At 39.2% G+C, this 25,227-nt stretch overlaps 1 protein-coding gene across 2 annotated transcripts in view; it reads left to right on the top strand.

Annotated features, from left to right (window-relative positions):
* Window positions 1-25,227, top strand: part of LOC150077609 (GTP-binding protein Di-Ras2-like) — a 117,693-nt gene that overhangs the window by 22,762 nt on the left and 69,704 nt on the right. The window contains exon 1 of one of the 2 annotated variants that reach the window (XM_090385603.1): window positions 23,568-23,827. The exons of the other annotated variant lie outside the window; for it this stretch is intronic. The gene's annotated coding sequence lies outside the window, so the exon portion shown is untranslated. Of the gene's footprint in view, window positions 1-23,567; window positions 23,828-25,227 lie in introns of those variants that run through there. 2 annotated transcript variants of the gene reach the window in all.

Genomic DNA, 25,227 nt, shown 5'->3' with positions numbered 1-25,227 from the left:
TCGCGTCAGCTACATCAGTTTGGTCACGAGAGTGCAGCCAGCTGGATTGCAGTGTGCTCCCGAGACTAGGAAGAGTGAAGACATCTCGATGGAGATTTTCTGACAATCGAAAAGGTCACGTCTGGATAAAGCAGATTGTCGTCAAAGCTAACGAAGGACATTCGCATGAAGTCATCTGCGGATGTCTGGAGGTTACGAGGAAAGCGGAAATTATATATCTGAGGGTAGCCAAACGTGTTCTCCAATAAAACAGACTTCGTCGAAACAAAACGAAAAGAAAAAAAACAAAAAAAAATTAAGAATTGTTTTAACCGATATCACGAGAGCATAAATAACAATTATTATTATTCAATACGTACATGCATGTGTATATATAAAATTTACTTATGAATACATTTTAACATTAACTTATGAATAAATAAAAAGTTTAAAAGTGAATAATACAATATCTTAATGATAGCATAGTTCCATCAGACAATCAGTCCAGCATGAGGAAAAGCATACAAAATGTTTGTCGCTTTTCTTTAACGTATGGTGAACAAATCACCAAAAAACAGGCTATGGTAAGAGAGTTCATCACATTAACAGAATAGACAAAGGCAGAGTCATATGAATGAGCCAGATAACCGACTCCAAAGAGCCCCGTGAATCGCTTTCCTGTCCAAATCTATATCCCAATTGTGTTTGTTTATTAATTCCATACTTCCTTTTAACGAAGAGGTTCTTGTATATCTCTAACCTCGATATGCTGATGTGGAAGGTCTTCTGTCTAGTGGCTGCTGCCGGTCATTGGAAGTTGAGATGGCATAGGAGATCTGGCAGATCAGTTAATCCAGGAAAAATACGATACCGTATGGCAGCTTAAAACGATCGTTGAGCGAAGAAAATATTAATTTTTTAATAACAACTTTGTCTACGAAGTTCAGTAGATCATTGACAAAAATCGTGAATAAAAAAAAGATCCAGGGACTGTTCTTTGTGGATTTCCTTTAGGTGGGAGAACTCACTACGGATTTTCTGTCCAATGTTTACGATACGAGATAAGGACCAGGACGGTACAGGGTTTAGTGATAAAAGTGATTCGGTCTTTTTTTATCGAAATTATGATGCGACACACTGTCAAATGCCTGAGTGAGGTCTGTGTAAATAGCACCACCTGTCTTCTTACATTGATTATTATGTCTAAAACCTGCTGCCAGATGGTGAAAATATTGATAGTTGAGCAGCTGCTAGTAGAATCATTTTGACAGTTTCAGATGAAATTCTGAAAATAGTTTATCACTCAGCTGTGAATGATGGTGTCCAGAATTTTTTACAGCCGAAATTCAAAGAAATATGGGAGGGTAATTCTCTAATTTGAAAATTTCCAAAGCGCTTGAGTGAGATTGTTTGTTCCAATTGAGATACTATGAAGTGTGCATCCTCAATGAGTGGAAATTCATAATTAAAAGCAGCTGAAACTGTTGTCTGATCGGAATATGAACAGAACAGATTAGAAAGAAAAAAATATCTGTTTTACTTTTATCACAGGCTATCGGAGTGCTATTGGCATCAACAGCCTTGATTTCCATTGAGCAATTGTTCGAGTTCTTTAGATATTCCAAAATGTTCCAGTTGCCATCAACAGTGAAACCACTGATTGAATATATCTAAAATGACACTTTCTAATCATCTTTTTCAGGTTGCTTCTGTATCCTTTGAACAGAATCATATATGCTTCGTATCATTCTTAAAAATATTTTCTGCGCTGTCCTTTAGCTAAGATTTTTGCAATAATGTTTGCAGTGAAAGTGAGGGAAGCTGTTTTTATTATTATTAGAACGAAAGCGAAGTTCCTGCACAATAGAGGAGATTTTGTTAAGATGATCAGTGACTGATTGACATCATTTATAAGTGGATATGAAAACCAATTAATATTATGAAGAATGAAACTTATTAATTGCCAGTCTGCTCTAGCAGCTTGACTGGTAATTAATATTCAGCTTGACTGCGACATTGTGCTTTTGTTTTCCACTCCGATGTCTACTTAGCACCTCGCAGCGTTGTGATCAGGTGATAATAAAGAAACTACTTCTATTATAAAGTTCTAGTTAGAGGCAAAAATGAGATCCAGTAATGTCTTGCATCTGGTACAGATTTTTTTTTCTGCTAGATCAGAGACAGTTTCATAGAAGAACCTTGTGGTGACTCCTCCTCAGTGCCTAATGCAACGTGTTGAACGCTAAATCTCCAAACAAGTAAACTTCATAAGGCTGATGAAAATGCGTTTAAAACTCACAAAGCGTTGTGTGACAATCACTACACATATTTATTTGTAAAACTCTACATTTATCAAACAAAGGGATCAAAAAGTGCATGGGCTCAAATAACATCACACTATTCGTTCCTGCTATTTCATACCAAAGTTGGACAAACCACTTTTCGTCTGAGAAAATAGTATCTAAAATAGCATCAGAAATCAAACTATAAATTTCAAAGACTGCTATAATATAAATTCTCTCTCTCTTTCTCTCTGCACCTAGACTAAGTTTTCATCTTATTTGTAAACCACTCTTTATAGATACTATTTAATAACCTGAATATATTGTGTTTCTCGGTTAGTTTCCTTATTTTCTGGATTAAAAACGAAAGTTTGAGTGAAATAAAACCATCACCAAATCGACACCGAATAACTCGGCCACGTTGTGAAAACCATTGATAATATTCCCATCGAGACAGGATTGAGACCTGCGGGTAAATTTCTGCATTTATAAACTAAATCAACAAGTTTAGTTCATAATACTCCATGCACGTATGGCATGGAATAATTTTGTATTACTGCCAAAGGAGGAGTATTGTTTCATTTCCAATTCTACCGGTTGTTATTTGAATTGCAATACTACCTCTTATAACTGCTTGATTCGTGCCACCAACGCAACATTCTCTCTCTCTCTCTTCGGATCATAAATTAACTTAATTAAGAGTTGCACAGCTGAAGCGGATTATTTTATAGAACCACTAAGAAAAGGGATTACGATAACGTAATCTGTATCCCCCGTACGATGTAGTTTATCGGATGTTCATCTAATTTGCAATGAGATCAAGTGTTGCTGCGTAGAGATTTGCGTTTGCATAGAAATTGTCGCTAATGCGGTTAATTAACTTGTGTAGAGAAGAAATAATAACGCTTCTGACGGACATCCGCGGAAATTATCCTAGCAATAACACCCAGTCAAAGAGAACTCTCGGTATTAACCGAGATTTAGCACTTGGTCACTGATGAGATGACTCCTGTAGAGCCCCCATTAATGTCAGAAGAGGTTCTTAAGAAAACATTAATCATAGACACAAGGACAGAGGAACGGATGCGAAACTGTTAGAAGAGGCGAAAATACACATCAAAATGTCAGTCATCCGATATCGTTAAATGAGCAAATTTCGAAATTACTGCAATGAAACAGAAGAGGAAAGTTCGCATCTGCTTTTTTACATTTCAAGAATTCATTAACTGGCAGCTTACGGGGGGGAGGGAATTTGAAAACTTCGTGGTCTAAGTATGAAAGGCATTAATACAGTGTTAAAAGTTTCTGCACTTCAAATAATAATACGTTTCATGCAGTTTCAGTTAAGTCATTTTTAATTACAAGTCCTGAAGACAACAAAGTTGTACGAATGAGGAAAGATGGATAAAATCAGTCATCCAATATTTTGGAAAAAGGGACTAACACCAAAAGCGGTTCATGAGGCTATGGTTACATAGCCTCATGAACATGACGTGCGTCCACTTTCAATCAGAGATAAACGAGCGGCACACAGTAGAAACAAAGCTCTTCTTCTTTCCCTGAAAAAAAAACCCAAGTCGATTCCTTCTGCCGGTAAGGGTGATGGCATCGAATTTTGGAATGCTGATGAAGTGTTTCTGGTGGATTACCTACAGAAAGGTCACACAGCCACAACGGTATATTTGCGCTGACGTTGTGAAGCATTTGCAAAAAAACATCGAAGATAAATTCCGAGGAAATGGGTCTGGTTCCATCAGGACAACACGCCTACACACGTCTGTCATTTCCATGGCTACACTGCGTAAATTTTTTAGCTTTTAAATTTTGGCCCGTTCTCTATATTCCCAGATCTAACACCATCGGACTTTCACCTATTTCCTAATCTGAGGGGGAAAAGGGGGGGGATGGCTGGCATCCATTTTCCCAACGACAGCGACGTCATTGCTGTAATGGATGCATTCCTGGAGGCCAAAAAGAAAATTTTCTTTGCAGCTGGAATCAATGCATTACATTGTCGGTGGAAAAAGTGTGCTGACTAGAAAGAGGACACTGTTGAAAAGTAACATATGTCCAGACTCCTTAAATAAACCCTTCATTCTCGGGGTATGAACTTTTCAAACGTTCCTCGTATCTTTTTCTGTTTAATCAATTTTGCAAGCTACGAAGTACTTCGAATAAAGTTAAGAAGCCATTGCCATCTATTCGATTAATTGAGAACGGATATGATAATTTTAAAGAGTGAATAGGTACGGAGCTTTTTTCGTTGTGTACCGGGCCAACAAATCCTGGAGTACAAGGCTTGGTACGTTCTGTAGTACCTAGAGAACGTGTCTAAAATTTTTGTCATTTATTAGCCAGTCGTAGATAGGACAGCAATCGTAACTACTCCATGCTGTCTGGAAGGATGAGTATTCTCCCCACCCCCTCAGAATCCTGCAATGGTGGACCGAAAAAGTAAAGTAGGATAATAAATTCTCGTAAACGGCTTCATGGTTGTAGAGAAACATTTAGCCTTTTCAGAATAAAAAAAAAAGCAAAATCGGTTGATTTTGTTTTGTTTTTTTTATTCTGAAACGGCTGAGGGATTAAACTAATTATGATGTGTTTATATCGCTGGTAGTTGCTGTTTGTGTGCACAGTTTATAGTGGCACTAGCAACTTCGACCATATTGCACCGTATATTGCCTATAAGTTGCGTGTATTCTACGGCCGATTTGCTGTTCGATGGATCTTTCTGTCCATGCCTGAGACCAACAAACTTGACCATATTGTGAAAGAGGCTCAAAACATTCTTCTCATCATCGACGGGATTCGAACTCCGGTCTTTTCCACCTGAGTTCAACTGTGCTATCCACAAGGGCATCGCTGGTAGAAATCCATGTTTAAAGGCCATCCTTTGATCATCAACTGTTGGATGCATGAAAAGGTCGCAAAAACCTGGACTTTTTTAATTAGGTAAAGATGTACCGAAATGATGTGATTCTCTGTCTGGAGTATAACGTTATGACAGGATAAGGCACGGTCGAATGAATATATCGGTACACATATTTAGTTGCAATGACTTTATGTTCGAGGTGCAGAATGAAAAGTCTAAATTTAAGGGAGAGAAAACCATGAAACTCTTCCCAAACTGAAAACCTCGGCCATTGTGTGGAAAAGCCCAAGTTCCTTAATTCCAAATTAAAAGATTTCTCAAGTCTCGAATTCAGACATTGTTCCCAATAACAACAGTGATGGTACTGTTGAGCTGCATGCAAAGCAAAAAAGTTCAGCTAACAACTGAATAGGTGGACCGTCAGATGAAGGTCGCAACCTGAGGAATTTCTCTACAGATTGCCGGTTTCATTAATTGTTTTTGTCATCATACGATGGGCATTTACTAGCACGGTCGTGCAATTTGGAGCGAGCGCACAATTGGTTCCTGGTTCTAGGCAAGGCAGTTTCTGGTGGAAGGTCGGCATATTTGCAGGTGAGTACAGTTCCAGCTGGTTTTATCCTTAAATGGGAAGATTTCAAGTAGACAAAGAACAAACGAGATGGGATAAAACCCACTACAAGTTCTAATGGTGTGTGGGAGTGGTTTTTGGATAGAGTCTATCGATGAGCTAACTTGCTAGAATCCGAACGGTGAGTTGGTGCACGAGTGGAGGGATGTAGATAATCATCAGATAGCAGCGATATTTTTCATAAAAACTGCGTTGTAGATGGGTGATTTTCTTCTGTGTTTGCGAGGGCGGTTGGTTTCGTGATTTTTACACGTTCAAATCTTAACTGAATATGCACCATTTATCGAAGCAAAACCCCAATGGTGTCGGAAAACGCCAAGGATCCTAAATGTTACGAATTTGAGGAAGCTAAACCTACGCTTCCAAACACGATAGTTTCGGTAAAATATAAATTGAATTAACCTAAATCGAATTAAGAAATTTAAAAAGAATCCGATGTATACAAGAGAGGATAATTGTAGAAGCATTTCATTAGCGCGAATCCCATTGCCAAAATAAAACGCATCTCTTATATTTTAATAAGAGCCTAAAAAAGGAATGAAATCCCTTGCCTATGCCGCGCAGAAACTGAATTGAGTTACTATTTTAATTACTGTTGGCAGTAATGAAAAATCATTACCTCTTAACATCTTTTTTCTTTTCAAACTTTCCTCTTCAGAAAAAGAAACCGTTTTCATCGAGTGCTTTGTAACCTTCCGAGATTTCCTGAGAGCAATAACACGCCAGCGCACATTCCGAATTATGTCACTGGAATTCTTCTAACAGCGTGTTTAGAAAGAAAGACGTTAAAATTCGGAAAAGAAAAACATTATCGCCTTCTAGGAATGTTTAAAAAAAACGTTAATGTAATGGAAGTTAATTGACAGAGAGAAATACGAAGAACACTAGAAAAAGTATCTATTTTCCAAAGAAAGACAACCGTCTTGGCAGGTGTGATAACCAGCATCACATGCGAAAGGAATCATGTAATCTTTCTACAATCATCGTGTCAAAAACGAAAACATATTGCCGCTCTTTGACACGAAAGTTTTTCCATCTGTAGGTTTAACGCAAAATGTTTTAAAGAATTTAAGTTGTGCATCCACACATTACAGTATATACACTCAGTGATCACTGGATTATGCGCAACCACCGTCCAATTGCTTTAACAAGTTGCCTAGACAAAGTTATGGAAAAAATTATCAATGCTCGTTTAAAGTGGTTGTTAAACAGAAAGAACCTTTTCGATCCAGCACAGCACAGCACAGCACAGCTTCAGGAAAAATCGCTCAACACTAAGACTTATAAAATTGGACAACAATGTATGGAATGCCTTCATCCAAAAAGAACATCACGTCATGATCTGCTTTGATATAGAAAAAGCTTAAACGGCATGGCGTTATGGAGTTCTTCAAAACTTATATTTCCTTGGATTACGTGAACATCTTAAATATATCCAAAATTTCTTGCAACGCAGGACATTCCTAGTTAGGCTACAGACAACCCTTTCAAAGGTTTTCACCCAAGAAGAGGGTGTGCCTCGGGGGTCTGTGCTTAGCACTACCCTTTTCGCTATTAAAATAAATACCATAACCGAGCACATTCCAAGAACCGTTGATGCAGATTTATATGTTGATGATTTCACCATTTCCTACCACTCTCAGAATAAAATAAGCAAATGGACGCGAACAAATGGCTTCAGGTTTTCCATACAAACAACTGCATGTAGAAAACGAAACCTACACCCTGATCCTGAACTGAAACTTGAAGTACATATGATCCCAGTAGTACCAAGTATAAGATTCTTAGGACTTCTCTTCGATAAGAAACTACCATTCCTTGAGCACATTAAACAACTCAGACTTTCGTGCCTAAAAAATTAAGCATACCCACAGTTCTTTCTAAAAAATTAAGCGTAACTTGGAGAGCAGATCAATATACACTTCTTAAACTTTATCGAGCAATAACTGGTTCCAAGCTAGCTATGGAGCAGCTGTTTACGACTCTGCGAAATCAAGTGCACTGAGATGGTTAGACCCCATACACCAACAGTGCACTCCATACAGCACTTGGAGCTTTTCGAACTTCACCTGTATAAAGCCTTTATGCAGAAGCCCATGAACCTTCAATACAGCATAGACGACAGAACTTGTTATTACACTACGCCTGCAAGATAAAATCTGTCATTGATCATCCAAATAGACTTACTGTTTTCATCTAACGGGGAACGCATATACCAAGCCCATCCACAAATAAATCGACCTGCCAACATCCGTCTGAAAGATTTCCAGGCAGGTTGTTGTGGTTGCTTAATATGGAGCATCTTTTGCTGGAAAGAACTAGAACCCCTGCTACGTATGGACCAACAATTCAATGGTAACGTCCACAGGCAAGTCTTAGGACATGGACTTATGTATATGTAAGGATGGCACCTAAAACGTCTGTTCAACTCCGCCTCGTATTACCGTGAAGGACAGAATCAACTGTAATTGGACCAGAAATGCGATTGTGTTCGTGTGAGAGGTGTGCATGTTCTGATCATTTGGCTACCCAGAAGCATGTCTCTTCGAGAGATGATCATTCTGGGTACTCGTCCACACCACGGGAAGGTGGGCCAGTTCCAGCAAAACACGAACCGTCTGGAATGTGACACTGACCCATCTGGTTTTGCCAGAAGTTGGGCCAAGATCCTCTGAGGGTCCATTCCAGAAGGAGGGAAAACCCACCCGTGGTGCAGGTTTAAGAAAACAAAAACAAATTTTGCTGCACTGGAATGGGAAATAAAGTGGAAACAAAAGACTGCGAATTATGGGTTCCTAGGAGGTCTTCTGAGACCGTGTGCACCTGTAGTATCGCATTTTTTTCCAGACAGAAACAGGATCTTCCAAGACGAAGATGCGCTGTGTCAACAGGCCCACACAGTGCATGAGTGGTTCGAGGAACACAGTGAAGCTGCCACCCATCTTAACTGGCCTCGAAATTCGACTAACCTCAATCCAATTGAACACCCGTGGGATATTTTGGAACGGGATATGAGGCGTATGGACATGCACCTGTCATCTATTTGGACACTGTGGAAAGCCTTGCAGGCAGCATGGCTGCAGATCTCTACGGATGTCTTCAGACATCTAGTGGAGTCAATGCCTAGGAAGAGCGGCTGTTATCGGTGCGAACGGTGGCCCAACAGGGTATTAGGTAGGTGTTCATGATTCAATGATCACTCAGTGTATATAAAAGTGACTTCCACCCGTTTGGAAAGATCTGGATCAGAATCCCATTGATAACGGGAAGAACGTGTTGACGCCTTACAAATAGGGTTGGGACTAGCATATAGATTTACGATATTTTCTCATCTCACAAACCAGCCTTAGAACGAAAGAAATTTACAGATAATTGAAATGAACCAGCAAAACGTGAATTTGAATTCTGCTGTGTTGTAAAACATATCAGCGAAGTCACATTTAAAAAAAAAGTTTTACTTCAGGATTCCTTTCGTTTGAAATCACCAGAGGATGGGATAAGGTTTATCGCGCATAAATGTCTGTCAAAGCTTCCGTACATTTCCTGCTCTGACACTTGAATGACTAAATATCTCTTTCTTTCTCTCTCTCTGGCTTCGCCACCGTTCACCCGCTACGCATTCTTTTAGCAAACAGGAAGTAAAACGTGAGACCCCCCGTCTCCACGGCAACCGAACTTCTGCAGCCATCGAGAAGATAATAAAAGTAGTTCTCCAAAAGCGTGCTCCTTTCGTGCCTCTTGTTTAATCGGATGGACCGAACTCGGGGAAACAAATAAACCATCAAAAATAGATGCAGTTCTTTTGAGTGGAAAAAGAGATTTTTTATTGGGCCGCACAAACGGGCCGAATAAAGGAGGATCTGGTTTGACGGACCGAGGAGCCGTTGTTGCGGAGGTGGTACGTACACGTCTCGCCAGGAGATGCGTTACCATGGTAACGTGCAAATAACCTGTTACTAGGATATCTCCGCAACGCCGCTGAAATATTTAAATATATAACCGCAGTAGCAAACTTACGTAACTGTTCGTACATTGGCCTGGATTGAGAAATTATTAACATCTTTTTTACTTTATTTGCGCGCTTGTTTATAATTTGATGTACATAATTTAATGTACATTAAATTATATATTTACATATATTTAAATGCACTCTGCACATAAATGCGTTCTTGAACCTGGGTGGCTCCCATGCATAAACCCAATTCCACCTTGAATTCCTGTGATAGAGAATCACTACAGATCGTCCCTGGAAGAGTATATTGTGTGACCTGGGTCTACTATCACTTCGCGCATGAAATCTCCCACCCACCAAAAGTAGTGCAATACTGGTGGATGCCAGCAATCCCGCTCCCCGGTTCACTATACCAGGGAGCCAGCTTTAAAAAAAACTATTAGTCTGTTCTCTGGAGGGCACAATCACAAATTTCAAGTTGAAACCCCAGAGCCTAGAACAAAACTTCAAAAGTCACAGTTCATCTGAATATCTCTTCATTTGCTGTCCTACGATCACTAGAACATCAAAGTCCAATGAAGATACCATCCAGCAGTTGCTCACCATGGAAAACAGAACCACTAGAGCACCAGACCCGACACAATAAATCAGGTCCAGCACCCCAAAATCCAGAAGTATTCCTAACAGCAGCACAAAAAACAACTAACCAGAGCACCAGACCCAACACCATGAATCAGGTTCAACACTGCAGCCGCCAGCCAGAGTTAGATCCAATAGGTCAAATTATTATATTCGGGTCATCCGTAATTCATTACATAAATTCGTGTTTGTGTCTGTAAATTGAGTGTTTTCTCTTGTCGATTTGTTGTTTTGCTGGACGAAAAAACCCCAGTTTCTTGGGAGGAAATCCTTGGGAGGTTATCTACGCCTGAGACCAACTAACTCAGCCACAGAGTGAAAAAAGTTCATTAAAGTTCCTCGCGTCATCGACGGGATTCGAACCTGGGCCTTTTCCACCCGGTGTGGGGAGGACGATGACGATACCACTGTGCTACCGCGCAGAATCCAATAGATGAAGGCAACGTTGTCCAAAATGGCATATCCGACACAAGGTATCGGATCCAACAAGATACTCCATAAAGACAATCCAGTCACCAGGTTAGCCCCTCAAAGAAAGGATCTACGAACAGTTCTGGCAAAAATAGCAGCTGAAAACTTGCGCCAAGTATTGTTTATAACATGTGATCAATGAAATCAGAGAAATCTGGCATTTTTTTATTGCCTGATTGGCGTGGTGCTTATCAACAAATTAGAATACATTCGCCTAGCACTCGTACTACCTATAGAGTAGGATGCCTCAAAAAGAGAAACATCTACGTGGACCTTTAATTAAAAACTACGATGGACTAACTCAACCTATTCCGCACAGCATAGAAGAGCATTTGTCATAGCCACTGCTAGTCAAGAGGGCATAAATATTGGCTATAAACTTCCTTCTTTGGTAAATGTACCAAACCAGAGTAGCCATGCTAAGATATTTTATTGTAATCAGAGATTGCATTTATTAATTACAATCTCCGCTGATGTTAACTATCGCTGTTTCATCCTACAATCAGCTGGATCTTAGCATAATGCACAGTTCATCCAATTTACTACTCACAAACAAATTTACATCTTAACAGGAACTCCAGTGTATTTTTAGTAACGTTTTGCAGCGCGAATAAAGCGATTTTAACTCTACGAACTGTTGCAATCTTGGAAATAAAATTGAAAGCTGAATAAAAAGTAAACTTTCCTGATTATCAAAGCAAATATAACGGAGAGAAAAACAAACACAAACTTCGCTTAAGTATTTTTCATGGAAGATGGTGATGTAATTAAACATCTCTGTGTTTGATGCTTAAAGAATACTTTTCGGGACTTTGAAAATATTATTCAGCATCCAATTATGTTCAATAGCATAACGTAGAAAATATTATGGAAATAAGACACGTTTTAGCATTTCGTTTTGAATTCCTTTTCGGAGAAAAGGTTTTAATATTTATTTATTTATATCCGCAATTAAATACTATTTGTAGCACGAGAAGAAGTTCTGATAGGCTTCCCACTTTGTTTTCTAGTTTTTTTTTTTCCTAATTTGATATCATTCACCGGTTTACTTTCAGTTACTAAAATAGATGTTACCAATCCTTTAAGTCTATAATAATACCTCTAAATTATATTTAAATCCAAGGGCAGTACTCCTGCTGTTACCTGGAGTGCGTTAATAGAAAGCTCTACAAACCCTACCTAGCTAGTATCGTCAATCTTTGCAGAGACAAGAACTTACCCTTCACTTTAACATTAACAGCAAACCATATGACACCCTCTGAATATGACACACTAAGTAGGAATACTGCTTTATAATACAATATTAATGTTTTCTAATTTAAACCCCAATCTGATCTCGTAATCCTCAGAATAGCTGCAGTGAAATTTTTAATTTTGTTTGGCTAACTTTTCAATATACCTTGATTATGATGAGGTTACGTGTATAAAAAATAAGGGATTTATTTCTTACGTATAAGTTAGTGAAAATAACACTTCACTATAGGAGAAACACCACCGATGAGGAGCCAATAAGCTCGAAACGGTGCCGTATGGGTGGAGGTATCTGCCGAGATTAAATAAGAGTGTAGTCTTTCTCCTATGGTGAAGTGTTATTTATTCGAGATAGTGCAATATCATGGTAACTCGTTGTGAAGGTATTCATAATATGAGATGTACTTAAATGACGCCAATTCTGACTATTTAGTAGTTGGCTGCGTGAAGAAACGATGTAATTTCACTAACTTTAAATTAACTTCTTTCGCAACCTGGGGCTTTAGTCCTAAAATTGCTTTGGGATTTATTTCTTTATGGATAATAAATATAAAACTGAATCCCTTTTTATCAGAAGACAAACATAAAAATATCGGGGCTTAAATTTTGCTTACGAATTAATTAATAGAAAATTTTAACTTCACCATTCTTATCCGACATTTCGATTCTCATAAAAAATAACTTAATTTTGCAGTCTCCTCCCAATTACGTTCTATAATTTTTTTCTTAAATTTACTCGACAATGTGTGTGCGTTTGGTTTTGCAACCCTTAATTAAACCATAAATTAACCTCAGTTAAATTAATTTTAGATGAGGGCTATGTCTTATAACTGCCCAAAGGGACTATAACTGAATTCTATCTCTTTATAAGCAATTCAAATGCCTACTATGTGCTTATAAACAGAGTTCTCAAACTTCTGTTCATTTTATAGTGGGTTTTTAATATTTTTAATGACATTAGGGTGCCGATTAAGACAGAAATTTGCAAAAGAGAATAAAAAAAAAATTGAAACCCTGCAGTATAAGTATTTGCCATCTGGAAACGTTTACTCCTGTAAAGGTAGCATTCCAGTAAGCACATCTGCTATGCAGGGTAGCTACAGCTACACGGTTGCATTGCTTATTTAGACCAACACAATATATTAATTGGAATTTTAGAGGAATTAGATTGGCAAGACGACATCCAATCAAACTGATGGACAGATGAACAGTTAGAAAAACAACGTACATAAGAAGCGATGCAAGAACGACAGAAACGAAATGATATTCGTGGAGAGGCTTCTTTTGTAAACACGCCACGCATCTGCATCGCCGCACTGATGACATCGCTGCTAGGTACCCAGCCGACTGCTTCGGTCACTCACCTTGCTTAACGGGTACAGCGCGGTAAACAAATCACACATCGCCCAATTCAGCGTTCATAATGGACGCAGTCACGAAATAAAATTTAGGTTTCTCGAACTTTGGAGAAACACCAAAAATCGATTTCCCCAGAGAGCACCGTTGTAGTGGGATGTTGTTTAGCAGTCACGTTGACAAGATGCGGGAGACTATGCGAAAAAACAAACCTATTTCCTAAGAAATGAGTGGAAAAGCATTGCACCAGGCTTATTTGCAATTATAAACCAGAACCTCTGCGGGCTACAGGAACAGGACACGCACGCACCGGATTGCGAATTTAACATCGAGCCCAGAAATACCGCGTTATCGCAGCACCTTAATGAAAGGCCTGATTTATCAGAAGGTCTGTTTACTCAGCAAAGATAATGGCTATTTCTTTGGCTTCAAGGCTGTCGAGAAGAAAAGTCTCTGCGAAGACGTCAGTGACAGCTGTGGAAGTTGAAAGAGGTGTGGTTGCTTATCGTGTTGCCTTGACACCAGACGGCCGCTATGCAGCTTCAGGCTACGGCTGCTAGAACAGCAGATAACATATGCGTTTTATCGCAACGGATTTGAGCCCCTCTCTGAACGCTTCGATATATCGTGCAGCTTTCTCTTTATGTGCTGCCTCTATTTCTGAAAATTTATATTTTTTTTCCATTTTCCCAGTATTCTGTCCGTAGTACAAATAAAGACGCAGCCAAGATATTAAACATATTTGATTATTGACGTGATCTTATCAAACTCAACAGCTCCACGTAGGATTCATCCTTCCAGCAACAGATTCCCAAGCGGTAGTTCTACGCGCGGGAAGCCAAATTAGCTTTATCGATTACAGCCGCCAGGGAACTATTTCCCCAGTTTCCGTCGTGTTTATTTGACTTGTTAATACCCTTATAAATTCGCCGATGACTATCTGTCATCCAGCGCGAAGTCCCACTCGTTAAACTAGCATATATTTCGCACATTTCCACAATGTCTTATCAATTTATGCCCGTGGAGTGCTATTCCCACATCCCACCAATATAAAAGAATGTAAACCTTGATATTTGCGCAGCCGGTTTTCCCTAGGAAGTCTTAAATTAGAAAATATTCAGAAATAATTGGGGAAGAGAAACTTTGTAAAATAATAGAAGATTCCATTTGTAAATTCAAATGAAGCATGCACGTGAACGAATAACCGTTCTTTCCGTCTTCAAAGATGGGACTTGAAATGACGAATCCTGATGGTATTTCTTCATCGATCGATAGTTTACCAAACCTCACTTCCAGCAATGATTTTGATTTTTTTCTTGCTTAATTAACAAACAATGAATCGAAGTATTTATTAACATTAAAAAGTATAGATATAAAAACCACAAATTATATTAATTAGGAATCATAAATTAAACCACAGAAAGCCAAGTCTTTCACAGAATAAATATTGCAAATCAGTTGTTTTTTGGTCACATCATACAACCGATTATTTTCTCTTTGCTGTTGATATTCCGCAAAATTTGGAAAACTCTCTTGAATAACCAGAGAGGTAGTGCGCATGTTTTTCGGTGACAAAGGAAACCATCGAATCTTAAAAGAAATCTGACTGGACAGCAAGATGGCCAAGGCATAAGGAAGCCATTAGGATGGGAAGAAGGCTGGAAAAAACTGGGTACTCAATCACACTCTCTCGTTTCAGATGTTATCCGATATAAGAAATTCAACTCGTTTTCTTCTTCTACAAAACATCGAAAAAGAGGGTTTCGCTGTCTGCCAATCTTAAGAGGGTGTCGCCGTTTCAGCCAACGTTGTTTAACTCAACATTTCACGTTGATAGTAATGGATGATTCACCAAAAATTACTTTGGGGTTGCCTTTAAGATAGTGTAAGTTTTTCAAAGTTATCATTTACTATGTTTTGTCAATTTAAAAATGTATAACATTTAAAATCGCTCTTCACTGCTCAGCCTATCTATTTTGGCCTAAGATTTATCACAACATAAAATCAACCACTTTAAGCGATGGCCAATTAACTTTCAAAGTTTATAGGAAATGAAAGACCGCATAATAAAAAAAAGAGGAATGGATTTGGAAATTCCAAATAATTATCTGCCGACATGTGAATACGAAAAAGCTGTGGGTTAAAGTCAGGAAGGACCATATATAGATAACGTATAGGATGATCAGAAAGCTCTCGCGCGCCTATCGCGAACAACAAATGTTCCATTAAATGGAGTGTCGAAAACGACCCCCACATGCCTGTAAATACAGACACACACGAACGCGTTTAATCTTGTTTGTGAAGACACGTGCCAACTCAATCACCGAGATGTTCCCGATGACTGCCTTCAATTTTGGAAGCCTACGAGGATTGCCTTTGTAGGCCGCACATTTCATTACTACCCACAGATAAAAATGGGAGATGAAAGAGCGAGCAACCCCAGTGGCTAAATGTCCTTCGAAATCACTCGGCTGGCAAACACCGAGCAGCATCAGAGATACGGGCTGCATGCGCGGTAATGTTGTCCTCCTAAGAGTGCGAGCAGGTAATATTGGACGGGTGAATAATTAACGTGAAATGACCCATTAAGCAGCAACCCTTCTGATCACGTAAATCCAGCATATGTACGAGGTGGCCATAAAGTAAAAACACGTGGACATTTTGATGCAAACATTTTGACCAACATAAAAGAAAATATTAGATACGAGTTTTATTACCAGGCTTCAAATAAGCGGAAAATATGCAAGGATCATGCTGTCCAATATCACGCAAATTAACTTGTACGTACATTAACTAAAACACTTCGTCAGGAGGCAAAAATCGCATATAACGAAAAGGTGCCAGCCGAGTGAAATAATCCCCAGCTTCACCCTTACGAGAACGCAAGCGCAACAGAGAATCCAGATCCTTACAAGTGTCCAGCGACCAAGATCCTCAAACTTCAAACAATTCACGTGTTTTCTCCTCTACCAGAAGTTCACTTTTATTTCACGGTGCTTCGTTTGTTTGCGATCATCCTTTGATGCAATTTTAATGGGTAAGAAAGCCATGGGTGGCCCAAAAGTTCTTTTCTAAATCCAGGTGGACCAAGTAGAATTCTGTTCACTCGACTTCAGAAGATACATTTTCCAATCAGATTTATTCACGTGGCTTCTCCAGCCATGTAAATTATATAAAACCAATTTCAATCCCTTGATTTGCGCAATACCGAGACAACTTTTTGAGAAAGCTGAGGGATCCATGCCATAAAAGGAACAATAAAAAAAACTTACGTTTCTAATAGAAAATAAATTGCATAACATAAACATAATAAATTTGAATAGTGGAAGAATTACAATCTGAAACTCGAAGCAGTTCCAGTCAGTGGCACCGGCCACATAACCAAACCAGAGGATCAATCTAGGAGAATGTAGAGAATCATTCATCGGTCATGTAAGGAAGGAGTATATCTTACAAGCGCAACTTCTTGAAACACTGATTGCTTAGGTAGTCGATAAACGGCGAAAGGCTTTGAATGTTTCTAAATGAAAAGAAAGAAAGAGCTTTTTTTCTGAGAACGAATGGAACACGCGCCTGTATTGATTGGTAAGAATTTACACCGCTGAATATTTAAAGTGAGAATACAACGGCACCCTTGGAAGACAACTGTTTTGCTGCGGGCAAAGAAACCAAATGTTACTCCCGTCGAAAAGTTTAATAATCGATATCGTGAAACTTGGAAATGTCTGAGGATGCGTTTGCGAAAACAGTCATTAGTTATGCGTGAGGGAATGGTGATCACTTAAGTGTGTTCAAGGACAAATTTGAAGTTTCAAATAAGGTTCAAGTCTTCTACTGATAAAAGAAATAATTAAGATGCATCGTGCAGGACCGGTTATCTAAAATGAGGAGCCTTTCTGCGTGTACAAAAAACAGCTGTGGGATTCTATTTTTACGATTTTAATGAAACTTGCCATGGACAAATTTAAGGAAGGTCCGGTAATTGGGAGTAGAGATAGAGAAAGAGAGAAAATTCATCTGGTTTTCTTTCTGGCCTCTGGGTAAACTAAGTTTCTCCTGATTTTTATCAATAACTTTTTTTTATTTGCTTTCTTCTTTTCTGATCTCTTTCTACAAGTTTAGCTCAGTTGAATAAATTTGTTCTTACACCAATCCTGAACTCATCCATGATATTGAAATAGGTTTCAATAGCCTTTCATAAAAAATAACCCCATTAACTAGTTTTGAGCCTATCGTGGTTTCGTGTCAATAATATACACCACTAATTCCTTAAATGCCGATCTCCAGATAACTCTATTTAAATCCTTCTAACACTCAATCATGTCTTATATCGAAAATGGATTCCTCCATTCCTATGCTTATCTTCGATGACTCTAAGATTTCTAGACAAGATCACATATCTCTAACGGGAACCACCCTGACTTCTAATCTCTCTTGGCACAAGCACATCACAAATATTGCTTCCTCTGAATCTAAAAAACTTTGTTTTCTCTTTCGCTCTCGGCGTTACTTTTCTTCCAAACAGCTGTTCATCCTGTACAAATCGCAAATATCGTGGAATATTGTTCCCACATCTGGGGCCATGCCCCCAAAGGACATTTGGGGGCACTGCCCCAGACGTTCTTCCCTTTCTCCTGCTCCTAGACCCATTCAAAAGAGTGCAATTAGGTTAATTAATGATTCTTCTCTTACAAAGTCTCCCGCGTTTTATTCGTGCTACGTGCCTTTTCTATAGATACTTTTATGGGCATTGTTCTTTTGAACTGACTCCTATAATTGTCCCCCCCTCTGTCTTTTCCAAACCTGTTTTCCAAAACTATCTTTTCCAAACAGTCAACATCCATTTACTGTCCAACTTCAAACTCACGGAACCAACTTTTCTTCTTCCTCATTTATTCGTTCAACTTCTGTTTTCTAGAACAACCTCCATTCACAGATATTTCCTGAAAATTACAACCTACAGAAATTCAAATCAACGAATATCGCCAGCTTCTCAACCTTCAACCCATGCACAAAATAGTACTTTAGGAGCTAACACCTTCCGTGTTTGGGGTTTACATTAAAAAAATAAAATAAAAGTATTAGTCTTCTGTCCTGCCAACCTTCAACTCATCCATAATATTGAAACAGGCTTCAGCAGCGTATCATACATAAAAAACAGGACCTCCACCTTTTCTAATTCTGAGATTATCCGAGCATCTCCGTGCCAATAAATTCCTGCTGTATCCTCCCAAACCTCAAAAAGCGAATCTTGCAAATGAATAATGAACAAACCGTGAATTCATTTGAACAAACAAGATTGCATTTTCGAATAGCCGGTCCTAGAATCTTAGATATTAATGACACAAGTACAATTGCGAGAAGGAAAATGTTTTTCTTTTAAAATGTGATGCTAAATTAAAACGAAATATTTTATTCAATTTCTTTCTCCATTTGTTCTCCACCCGAACTCCATTCATAATATGCCATCCGACATTCAGGACCCTTTGATTTTTAATATATATTCAGTATATTAAAAATCAAACGACTCGCATTCCTTGCCCAGAAAAACTATAGCCACCCTTATAATTTATTACCTTTATTCCACGCGTGGTAAGTCCGTTATTGGACTTTATTTCCCCTCCCCCAAAATCTTTTTGAAATCATTTACGGTTTAATTTCTCTGCCAGAGACTTTTAACTCGCATTCTTCGCTTCAAAATATCTCTTCATTCTGTGGCACAGCGCTTTCCATTACAGTTGAACTGTTGGCACGACTCTTTAAATTACTCCAGAAATAATCGAATATCTAAAATGATTGAATTTTTCATAATTTAAACGTCGCATACAAAGAGAATATTGGGCTCCTTCAGAAGCCAGTGGTATTCAACTAATGGATTTCGAAGTCAAAGCCTATTCCATCCGATTCCCCACAATATTTCTTAAATCTGAATTTCTAAATTGTTTCGGGTGCCAAGTTTAAAGTACAAACATAATTGGGACACATTATATCTCAACTGCTCTACCAATTATTTCTCGAAAAGATTCGCTGCATGTACACACTGCCCTCGCAACTTATTAGAAATCCAGTTCTCATATTCAATGCCCCGTTATGCAAATTCAGTAGTCCGTGCCGTTCTTCACGTGGTGCAAGGGCGCCTTGGAAACTCACGTACCATGGAAAGGACAGCGATGACCCCAAGAGGGACACAATCGTAGGTGATTGTGCAGAGAGCAAATCGTTATGGTATGCAGCAGCGCAGTTCATCCATCCGTCGATGCAGAAATGTTTGTCTTCAATCAGTGGGTATTGTGGAAAAGAAACATCGACAAGAACAAGTCCAGCAGAAAAAGGAAGAAGATATCTCATTGCCGAAACCAGATGCTTGTTGCCAAACTAGATTTGGTACCCGGGTACGCAAATATCAGAAGATAACTGCACGCAATCACCAGAAGGCTAAAAACGGATGGCAGGAACCACTATCCCCTGAGGTACATTCTCCAATATTTTGGTGGGGCAGTGTTCATTCGGTACGCGGTGCACATCGGGATAGCCGGTTCAGATGTTTTAAACTAAGCGAAGAAATTCATTTCTTTTACACAAGTCGCTGTATACAATGAGAATAAGTTTTCAAATAAGCGACTCTAATAAGGAAAACTGCTTAAGGACTGCATGTAAGAAGTATACGCATTTTTATCATTCCCAGAAGTGGAACACCATCTTGCAGAAAAAAAATGTACCTCTGCCTTGTTGAAAAGTCAATACACGCAGTTCGAAATGGGTGAAGATTATGGATCCGCGACAGAACATTTATCGATCGCAGCGCATCATAAAGGAACCGATATCGTTCATGCTGAACTACAGGTGGTCTAACAAGTCTCGTGTATTGGAGTTGCTGGAAATCCAACTTTCCTCGTCAGTCAATCCACAACAAATATCGGCATTATTTGCATTAAAAAGAAATAAGAAGAAATACGAGTTCATCTTTCAAAACAACATACTGCGGAGCAAATGCTTTTCCAGCTCACCTGGTGGTACAGCAAAAACCAGCAACGTGACCGCAATGATAAATGGACCTTTAAGGAACTTGAATTCGGTTGTGAATTCTTTAAAATAACTTTTCGGACAACATCATGGGCATTATATTCTGGTTGGTTTTATTGCAAACATCCTCGATATTTTCCGCCATTGAGCTTTCAAAGCGGCGACCAGTTCAACACTTCTTTTTTTTGGGGTGGAAGACTCTCCTTACACGCACTCGACGATGTAATTTTAGTTCTCTGGCCAGTCCAACTTTCCGACGCAATTGTCCACAAATCAGTCCATCAAAATGCGAGCAGAATGCCATGGATCATTGTGCTGCTGATGCAGGTATGGACCTGCCACAACGTAGGCCACGTGTTAGAAACAAGAACACATATTTGTTTCTAACACGTGATGCTATGGTAAAACTAACTATCGATGGAGGGGTGTCCAGATTATTAGTAAATGGCAGCGTACATATACCACAACAATCTGCATCTGTCCTCATTTGAAGATGATTACCTTGAGCTGGAGACAGATGCACTTACGAAGGTGCGACTGGTCATCTGCTTTGTAATCTGTGTGGTGAAAATGGCGTCCCTGAAATGGCTCGTTAATTGGAGCTACCAGAAGGTAGTCGCATGGGAATAGGTCCAGGGAAGGAAGAAGATGTGTCAGCACCTTCCAAATTCCGAGTCTGCGGCAACTGGTGAAGATATAAAGGAGTTGGAACTATAATTCTGTACAAGTTATGCTGATATAACCTTGAAGGTAAATGGCGACATTCCAACAGTTTGGGTTGTTTCCTTCGCAGTGCAGTCGCAACTTATCACTTGCTGCTCAGACCAGGTGACAAGGTCATGCGCAAACAGGGGCAGATTTATAAATTTTGAGGATCCCAGATAAAATATCCAACACGTTTATTCCTCCGCAGTTTATACACTGGGATTAATTTCAGAATGGACTGAAATGGGCTCATGAATACTATAAGTTAAATCTCGACATTTAGAGAGATTAAATTCAAAAAATTATCTTGGCATATAGAAGTCTCGCAGATTTAAATTTACACGACAATTCAGTATACGCTTTAGAATCTTAATCTTTGATTTTTAAAAGAATGGTACTCCCCATCTTCCACAGAGCAAGCAGAAGGGACTGAGTCCTGTTCTCATCGAGTTAAATTCTTGTTATACCTCTGTTAAGTTATGAAAGATACACAATCGTTCCAAAATTAGCAGTTCTTTTCCAAAAGCATATTGATGTAGTTGGAAAAGACTAGGATTCCATCCCGGCTGGTCTTTCGAAATTTCATTCTTATTGCTGATGATCTGAACTAAAAATAGCTGTTTGCAGCATTCCCCACGAACTACCCGAGGTGTGTTTGCTATTCAGTAAACATTCCGACTTCGTGAGCTACTGAGGTAGCAATGGAAGGTCATTCTTTTACAACGCAATATCTATGGCGTAAGATGCATTTCAGCTTACTGAATTGTTCAAATTGGTCCCTGTGGGGATTGTAACGTAAGAAGTTATTTCGTAATAGTCCACTGGAGACCCGAGGACTGGGTTACACAACCAGATATTGCCAAACAGTCAATTTTCCTAATCCCAAGTGAATAACAAGGCGCCGTTCGACTGTGTACAACAACACCGACTTGCGCGAGATTAATTAATCTTTGTACATCATAGCGGCAGCTTCGACCTATTTCGTGGACTCTTCATGAATGGAGTACATCATCTTCTCAATGTAAAATGAATCATTCGGTAATTCATCTCCATTTCCTTCATTTTTTTTCGCTGTTAATCCTATAACGTAGACCTCAATGAGTACATTTCTTACTGGCTAAGGAAGTAATAACAATAAGAACTTGCTTTGTCATTTATGTAAATATTTACATTTAGATCTTTTTATTAAACTTTTTGCACTGTTTCTGCAGTAAAGTATATAAACTATACTTTATACACTGCTTGTTACTATAAATCATACACTTTAGTAATAGGCAGTGAAAATCCACTCACTGGGAGTTGTTACACGCGGACGGGCGAACGGACATGGTGAAGACGATAAGTGCTTAGCATAAGTGTAAGTATAAGTAAAGTATAAGTGCTTTTACACTTTACAACACTTCTCTGCCATTAATATGCGGACACCTCCACTTCTACAAATAACCTTTATTTACAAAACAACCGAAACCTTTATAACAGCCTGTAGTCTCGGTGGAACACCCCACCAGTGTTTAACGTTTCTTTGACTGAGTACATCACAATAAAAAAAATGGTCCCTGGAAAGTTTGTAAGATCAAGTATAGCCTTCCAGCCCTAACCACAGAAATCTATCCTTGTAAATAAAAGTATATTTCGCGTATTACTCCAGAACCAAAAGTCGGATCGAAACCAAATTTGAACTGATGTTCTCCTGTTGGTCTTTGGGAAAATTTCAGGTGCGGTTTCGATTTCACCACCCCCGGACAAAAATCGGCATAAATGAAAGTATGTTCCGAATTAATCGACAAGAAAAATGGGGACTGCTGCCACATTTTCAAAGTATATTCTGTTGGGCCCTGGGATGGTTCTAAGTGGATTAATTAACTCGCTTCTAATGTTTGCTTGTTTTTTTATTAGATCCAACTGAAAGTGCGTGTCAGCGCATTGAGTCTATAAATTGCTTGCATTCTGTGGTCGTTTAAGAAAAATAAATATGAAGAAAGTTCGCTCCTAAGAGTGAAAGGGATGAATGAAAACGAAGACATAATCGTATAAGCGTGCCCGTGGAACGAGACCCTTTCCCTCCATAACGCGCTACGCCACCCCGCTTTCTCAGAAGTACAAAAATAATGGCCATTTGTTCGGTTCCACGAGCTGATGCAACTGTCCCCGGGCCCGACGGCTTCCTCCAATAAGTGTGTAACGTTTACGACCTTTGGCGATAATAAAACGCACTTATTGCACTTCGCTCCCGAAGCGTGCATGGACTGCTCTCCTTTCACTCACGAGGCACCACTCGTAATCTTCGACGCATGGTCAGTAGCCGAGAAGAGGACTTTCGTCCGCTCTGTTATAACAACTGATGACAGAGGGGGCGGTCACGATACAGCCTCTTAATTATAGACCCGCGAGATAACGAAAGCACGTTCAATGGGTCTCGGTGATAATCGCAAAGACAGAATGTCCTATCAACACAACAGGATGCTGTTATCTTCCAGGAACTGACTTAATCCCGCGCTCTTTCAGACTTCTTGCACCTCGTTAGTCTGTCCCCTCAGCGGGAATAAACCGCCCTGTTAACAAGTTTCCTACGAATGAAGATCGCCTGCTCAGCCGCCATCAAAGTTCCGATGTCGAATGAACCATCGAGCGAACTCAAAAAGAGGAGGAAAGTGCAATATCTGGTAAGCTTCTAATTACGTTTGAATTCATCTAAGATTAGTATCAGCCACCAGGCCTAATCACTTTCGTGTAATTATCGACGCACAGTTTAGTTGAATACAATTTTAAAGAGTTCCCTCTCAGAATACCTCATATTGGATTCCTCGAGTAAAGATTAAGATTCAGAGTGGTGTTCGAACCTCTATCAACGGGAAGAGCTTTCGTGGGGCCATATTAGCCAAGTCGACGCATGGTCAGTAGCTGAGAAATCTTCTTTTTCCCAAAAACTATACTGACACCTCATGGCCTGTGTTTCCGCTGCACAAACACTAAACGATCCCAATGAACCCATTTGAAGGTCTACTTCTTTTGGAAGAACTGCTAACCACATGTTAAATGCAAACGAGTTTCATTTTCAATCCCAATTCATAGGAGAACCGTTAAATGAATATTGTTAAACCTTATCAGTTACTTCTATCCAAAAATGCAAAAGAGTATTAAAACAAGACGGGCCAACTAAAAACCGAACAGGGGAATGACAAATGCAGTACCACAGACACGAAAAATGAAGTACTCCTTCAAGTAAACTTTTGTTCGCTTCAAGGAGTACTCTATTCTTTTTGTTTTTCGGAACCGGTTTCATTTATGAAAATGTTCCATTTATGGTATGGAATCGGTTCATTTATGAAAGTAGTCGAGAGCCTAAACGATCTTAGAACTCTGCTCCACCACGCACAAACAATAATTCGAGGACATCTACCATTAGACAAGATTATTTCAGAGACGTGTGCAGAGAAATCAATATTTCAAAAAGCATCTGACAGTCGAACTCTCAGCTTCGTGCGAGTTACAAAATGATCGATTATTTTCGTGTTTCTTCATCTAATTCTGATAACGATTTTTGAAACTCAAAAATGATTAAAATTATTGAATGCGATCAGTCCAAACTTAAATGGGGAGGAGCACATTGATACGCTTTGTTGGCAGTGACATGCAGAAGTTTACGCTTTCTTCGCTGTGTAGAACGTACTTAGTATTTACATTCATTTTAGTTTTGCCTCTCACAGCCTTAAACACCTCAATCAAGTCTCCTCTAAGGTGCCTAGTTTCCAAACTCTGCAACCCACATATTCGAAGTCTTTCTTCATAAGGATGCCCTTTTGCCGATCTCACCAGGCGAGTTACCCTTCTTTGCACCCTTTCAAGAAGCTCGATGTCTTTCTTTAGGTGCAGTCTCCATACTTGAACACAGTATTCCAAGTGTGGTCTAACATAAGCCTTATATAATGGGATTATGACGTCCTTATCTCTACCAGCGATTGTTCGATACATCATCGATAGGACACCATGGGCCTTCCTTGCAACCTGTTTACAATGCTCAGAGAATTTCATGTCTGACCGTATCGTAACACCCAAGTCCCTT

Source organism: Mastigoproctus giganteus, chromosome 12 (assembly GCF_048544385.1).
Source record: "Mastigoproctus giganteus isolate SK-2022 chromosome 12, ASM4854438v1, whole genome shotgun sequence".
NCBI lineage: Eukaryota > Metazoa > Arthropoda > Arachnida > Uropygi > Thelyphonidae > Mastigoproctus > Mastigoproctus giganteus.
The sequence above is the reverse complement of the archived record's forward strand: the minus strand, read 5'-3'. Positions and strand labels throughout refer to the sequence as shown.